The 6000-nt window shown below is 36.8% G+C and overlaps 3 long non-coding RNA genes and 1 pseudogene across 4 annotated transcripts; all 4 read left to right on the top strand.

The window, feature by feature from the left end:
* The window catches only part of LOC122135924, a 140364-nt pseudogene that overhangs the window by 59002 nt on the left and 75362 nt on the right, over window positions 1–6000 (top strand).
* LOC122135925 lies at window positions 1938–4244 on the top strand. 2 transcript variants are annotated; one of them, XR_006153782.1, is made up of 6 exons: window positions 1938–1959; window positions 3319–3440; window positions 3575–3636; window positions 3776–3880; window positions 3993–4044; window positions 4158–4244. It is a non-coding gene; the product is annotated as an uncharacterized LOC122135925 (long non-coding RNA). The 2 variants fall into 2 exon arrangements; XR_006153781.1 differs by lacking the exon at window positions 1938–1959 and adding an exon at window positions 3114–3157.
* Window positions 4566–5031, top strand: LOC122135926. The gene is made up of 3 exons (XR_006153783.1): window positions 4566–4664; window positions 4756–4817; window positions 4965–5031. It is a non-coding gene; the product is annotated as an uncharacterized LOC122135926 (long non-coding RNA).
* LOC122135927 lies at window positions 5132–5627 on the top strand. The gene is made up of 2 exons (XR_006153784.1): window positions 5132–5207; window positions 5439–5627. It is a non-coding gene; the product is annotated as an uncharacterized LOC122135927 (long non-coding RNA).

Genomic DNA, 6000 nt, shown 5'->3' with positions numbered 1-6000 from the left:
CGTTCCTCATTTGTGCAATTGGGAATCGTCCACGATTGTTCTAGTGATATACAATATCACAGGGCTTCTGGCCAGTGTGCAGCTAATGTTTGTTCTCACCAAGTGACTTGAACACAACCGCACCTTTGTCAAGGAAATATGCAGTGCTAAGGAAGGTACTTAACCTTTACATCCAACACATGAGGTCAATGCCTACATGAGTTATATGTCTTCCCATAAAGCCACTACAACAATACTTTAATTGGAGAAAGGCACGATTTTCTCCACTAATACATTACGTCTTGTTTTAACCCAGTTCAAATCTCACTTGTGAGCCATTGCTCCTGTCCTAAGAGCTAACTTGCTTCTCTCACTTGTTCAAACCAGGTAGAGAAAGCGCCGGATTTGTCCAAAAGTGTCATTTTTTGTAAAAGCCATTTTTTTTGGAATCTGCGTTAATCATTCCTGGGGATGGCATTCAGCTTTGGTAGAGGTTGTATTTGGAACGGCGTTTATCAACTCAGTATTGGGGTTTCACACACTGGCCCCGTACCTGAGTCAATCCCGATCTACAGCTAAACTTAGTGTGCCAACTCGACGTCGCTCATCCCACGTTATCAGACACTCTCCGTCATTACGACACGGCAACAGGTGAACCAACTGGCTTACGAGCCTTGTGGATATCGCTCATGAGGCATGAGTGTTCTCAATTTTCGGTCTAGAAGCCCGTTTTGTGCTGCGAGATCAGCACTACGAAGGAGGCAAAGTATGGGTTATTGTAAACTTGTAGTATGTCTGAGTCGGTCGTCATTCTCAAAGCGAACTGGATCACTCACAGTTAACCCCAAACATAAGGTACATTGTGTTGGTGGTGTTAAGAACTGTAAGAGACCTGCTTCTCATGTCGCCACTATTCGAATTTGAAATCAGGAATATAGCCATGTCGGAGAAACTTGATACTAAGGAATGAACCAAAACGTCAGTCAAAGCACAGAAGACATTGGAAGATTGTAGACATGCTGCAAATCTTTACTCCCAGGGGTGTTCCCGAAAAAACAGCTTCTCCTGTGAAAATGAAGATCAAGTTCAGTGCTAATTACATTAACATTAATTTTTACATAACACATTGAATCTCTGTCTGGGTTGTGACTCCAGCAGCTCAGCGTTGTCGACACCTAAGGACCCCTCAGCTAAATCTCAGGTTGATCTGCAAAACGGTATAATTCGAGTATGTTTCTGAACCTGAAGAAATGTCTTATTGATTTGTCCCAATCTGCTTTTAACACAAGTGAAATCGTTTTAGATAGGTTCTGGTTTTTATGTGCAGCTACTTCTGTTCCTCATTGCAACATTTGAATAATCCACACAGTGATATATCTAGCAGATGAGGAGTGTATTTTCTGGCCAGTGTTGAGTACAACTTTCCGTCCCAAAGTGTGTTGACTGAACACAAACAGCACCTTGGTCAGGCGAAATTGTGCATGCTATAGCAGGTTAAGGTAGTCAACCTTTGACAATCACACACATTGCGATGCCCACAGTTATATCTCCATAAGCCACTGGAACTACTTTTAATTTACAGCCGTTATTCTCCCCTAATCATTAATTTTGTTTTACATCGTCTCTTACCGACAGCCAGTGCTCTGACAACAAGCACAACTTCTTTCTTCCGCCAACATTGTTGTAAGAGCCATGATTCCCAGTGTCATTTTAACAAAAAAGCCAGTTATTTTCTGAATCTGGTCTTTACATTCTGTGTATTTTCATCATCTTTGGTAGGTTGGGAAAGGTTTATATAAAAAAATCCCTATTGCAATGTGTTTCACACACCTGCATCGAGGGCCGCAGTACCTAGTAAGGATTAACATTCTAAAAGTATATGACTCGGCCAAACTCTCACGCTCAACCCACGTCGTACAGAACTAAAGTAGACGCAACACCCAACCCAGGCTACTAGCCTTGTGGATATCGCCTATACAAGTGAGTTTTTCTCTCCTCTCTAAGCACCTTTTTTGTTCTGAATATCTCATTTGGATGCAAATTATGTTTATAGGTGTGTAGAACTGTAGTAGATCTTGCATTTAAAAGAACATTTTATCAAACTCACATATGAACCACACAACTAATAATTATTTTGTTTTGTGTTTACAAGGAGAAGAACTTAATGAGGACCTCCTATGCTCTCACATATCTCGAATTTGAAATCAGTAATATATCCATGTTCTGAGAAAACGTGAACTAAGGAATGAAAAAACCAAAACTTCAATCAAAAGCACTATAAATACATTTGGTAAGATTGAGACACTTTGATTTAATGGTTTTCCCTAAAAAGCTTCCTGTGGAAATGAATATCCCTTATTCTAATGTAACATTAACTTTAACATTAATAAACACATTTAATCTCTGTATTTTTTACTCCACTCCCCAGCTTGTCGACATCCTAAAGGATCCCTCAGCTTCTCAGTTTGATCTGCCAAACGTTAAAAAATTCGAGTAAGTTCTGGACCTGAAGAAATGTCTTAATGATTGTACCAAATCTGCTTTTAACATTGATAAGTTTTTAAGTATGAGGAGATGTGGTTTTTTTTTTAGGACAGCTACTTCTGTTCCTCATTTTGCACATTTGAATCTCCACACAGTGATAATAGCACAGTGATTCTGGCCAGTGTGCAGTATGTTTTCTCACAAAGTGACTTGACACAAAACAGCACCTTTGTTCAAGGAAATATTCAGTGCTAAGGAGGTATTACCTTTACATTCCACACATGCAATGCCACATTTTATATGCTCCATAAGCACTGAATACTTTAATTTAAAGCACGATTATTCTCCACTAATCATTACTTTGTTTTACAGTCTTAACGACAGCCAGTGCTCTGACAACAAGCACAACTTCTCCGCCAACATTGTAAGAGCCATGATTCCAGTGTCATTTTGTAAAAGCCAGTTATTTTCTGAATCTGTCTTTACATTCCTGTTATTTCATCATCTTTGGTAGGTTGGGAAAGGCTTATATAAAAATCCTATTGGTGTTTCACACACACTGGGCCCAGTACCTAGTAAGGATTACATTCTAAACTTGGCCCAACTCTACCTCAACGCTCAACCACGTTACAGAACTAAAGTAGACGCAAAACACCAACCCAGGCTACTAGCCTTGTGGATATCGCCTATACAAGTGAGTTTTTCTCTCCTCTCTAAGCACCTTTTTGTTCTGAATATCTCATTTGGATGCAAATTATGTTTATTGTGTAGATCCTGTAGTAGCTTGCATTTAAAGAACATTTTATCACTCACATCTAACCACACAACTAATATTTTTTTGTTTTGTGTTTTAAGAACTTAATGAGACCTCCTATGCTCTCACATTCGAATTTGAAATCAGTAATATATCCATGTCTGAGAAACGTGAACTAAGGAATGAAACCAAAACTTCAATCAAAAGCACTATAAATACATTGGTAAGACTGAGACACTTTGATTTAATGGTTTCCCTAAAAAGCTTCCTGTGAAAATGAATATCCCTTATTCTAATTACATTAACTTTAACATTAATAAACACATTAATCTCTGTATTTTTTACTCCACTCTCCAGCTTGTCGACATCCTAAAGGATCCCTCAGCTTCTCAGTTTGATCTGCAAAACGTTAAATTTGAGTAAGTTCTGAACCTGAAGAAATGTCTTAATGATTGTACCAAATCTGCTTTTAACATTGATTAGTTTTTAGTATGAGGAGATGTGGTTTTTAGACAGCTACTTCTGTTCCTCATCTTGCACATTTGAATCTCCACACAGTGATAATAGCACAGTGATTCTGGCCAGTGTGCAGTATGTTTTCTCACAAAGTGACTTGAACACAAACAGCAACCTTTGTCAAGGAAATATTCAGTGCTAAGGAAGGTATTACCTTTACATCCACACATGCAATGCCACATTTTATATGCTCCATAAGCACTGAATACTTTAATTTAAAGCACGATTATTCTCCACTAATCATTACTTTCTTTTACAGTCTTAACGACAGCCAGTGCTCTGACAACAAGCACAACTTCTCCGCCAACATTGTAAGAGCAGTAATTTTATTTTCTTTTTGCATTCCTCTGTATTACATCTTTTGAAAATAGATGGTAACTTGGAATAAATCTTCCAAATAAATAAAGTGTACCATATTTTGCAGGCTTGGGAAGGTGATCATATACATCCGCCTTGTTTTTAAAAACACGGGGTACTATCCCCAAGTGAGAGTAACGTTGGTAAATGTGGCTAACACCCTGTTGAGTGGAATGAAACTGAGAATTAAACGATCCCTCACAACAAAACTTCCGACTGAGAATGTGAACTTTGTGAATGTCACCTATACAAGTGAGTTTTTTTTTTTTTTTTTTTTGTGCACATAACATTTGAATGTAAATGGTGTACATTATGTAGTAAGCTTTTCCTTTGAAGGAAAATGTTTAAATCAGTAATCCCTGAATGGATGAGTGAAATTTTATAATCCACATATAACCTCCCCACGACTAATTGCTGTTTTGTTTATTTATTTATTTTTTCCCTAAAGAAATTGATGATAACTCCTTCTCTCCCCCTGAACTTTGGATTTGAAATCAGCAATGTGTCCATGTCTGAAAAAGTTGAATTCAGGAATGAGACCTACACAGAGATCCAGAAATATATAAATTCATTTGTGAGTTACAGATACTGAGAAATTGAAACTAGTGAAATTGCTTTATTTCCATAAACAAATTAATCAATAAAAATGTATTTCTGCTTTTCAGGTGTCCACGATCCTGAATAAAACAACAACTACTAACTTTAATTTCAATCAAATCGTTTTCAAGTAAGTTCTGGCTCAGTATTTTTTTTTTTAAGCAGTGTTTTATTGATTTCAAGAGATCTGCTTTCATCATTGAGTAGTTTTGGGTGAGGGAAGGAAAGATCAGTTTATTTATTTTGCTTAATTTCTCATTGTACATTTTCTTCACAGGGGAAACTCCACCGTGATTGAGGCCAACGTAGAGTATGTTTTCACAGACAGTGACATCGGCAGCTTCCGGCTTGGTCTTTTACTTTGCTTGGACCTACTACCACCAGCCGCTCCAACCACCTATTACCCCACAGTCCTGACCACTGCAATCTTAAACAATAGTACAAACGCAGCATGGGTGTGGCTATCATTGTCCCCTGCGCTATTGTCATTGGGCTCGTACCTTGCTGGATTCTTCTTTGCGTAAGTATTTTGATGATTGATTGTCAAATACGTGCATTGGAAGTAAATTGATTAATGACAACATACAAGTGTTACTCTTTTGTCTAAACAATAGACTTAAATTTGCCTTTATATTCTATCATTATAAATTATATATAATGTTTATAATGTACAGCTGATTCAAAATGTTTTTTACTGTATAAAATTCCCTTCCATGATGCTAACTCTCACTTTGTCTGTTTCTGTGTTCAGTGTTTGCTGTGTGGTTGCTGTGGAGCAATCAGGAGACGTTGGCACAGAAGACGGTCATACAATGTACAGTACACAACTCGAAACAGCATCTTCTAGAGATTTTCAAGAACAGACTTTGATGCTTAAAATATTAATTTTCCTGTATTGCTGGGCATACAGACCTCTCTAAATGTGATGCAACTGTGATTTTAAAAAACAACAACTTCTATTTAAGGAATGATTTTATTTATTTAAAAACTGTTATGTAAAGTAATGAGAATCTTGTTTTCTAAATGAAAGATTAATTTGGTAGTATGTATTTAATGTTATGGGAAAAATATAAAATGTGTTGATCACTTCTTTATTCAAACTTAATGTACTTTATCTAATATAACATATTGCACTCTGATGACATATTTATGTACGAATCCACAATTCATCTTTTAAGACTGTAGTTAAAAACTATAATTTAATAAAACAATTGAATATCAATATGAGAACATTATTTGTAGCCTAAACCATAATTGTTGGTATACAAATACAGAGCTTTACAGCTTTAATATGTTGCAAAATTCATTTGGGC

Source organism: Cyprinus carpio, chromosome B1 (genome assembly GCF_018340385.1).
Source record: "Cyprinus carpio isolate SPL01 chromosome B1, ASM1834038v1, whole genome shotgun sequence".
NCBI classification, from domain to species: Eukaryota; Metazoa; Chordata; class Actinopteri; order Cypriniformes; family Cyprinidae; genus Cyprinus; species Cyprinus carpio.
This window is presented reverse-complemented; position numbering and strand designations above follow the sequence as displayed.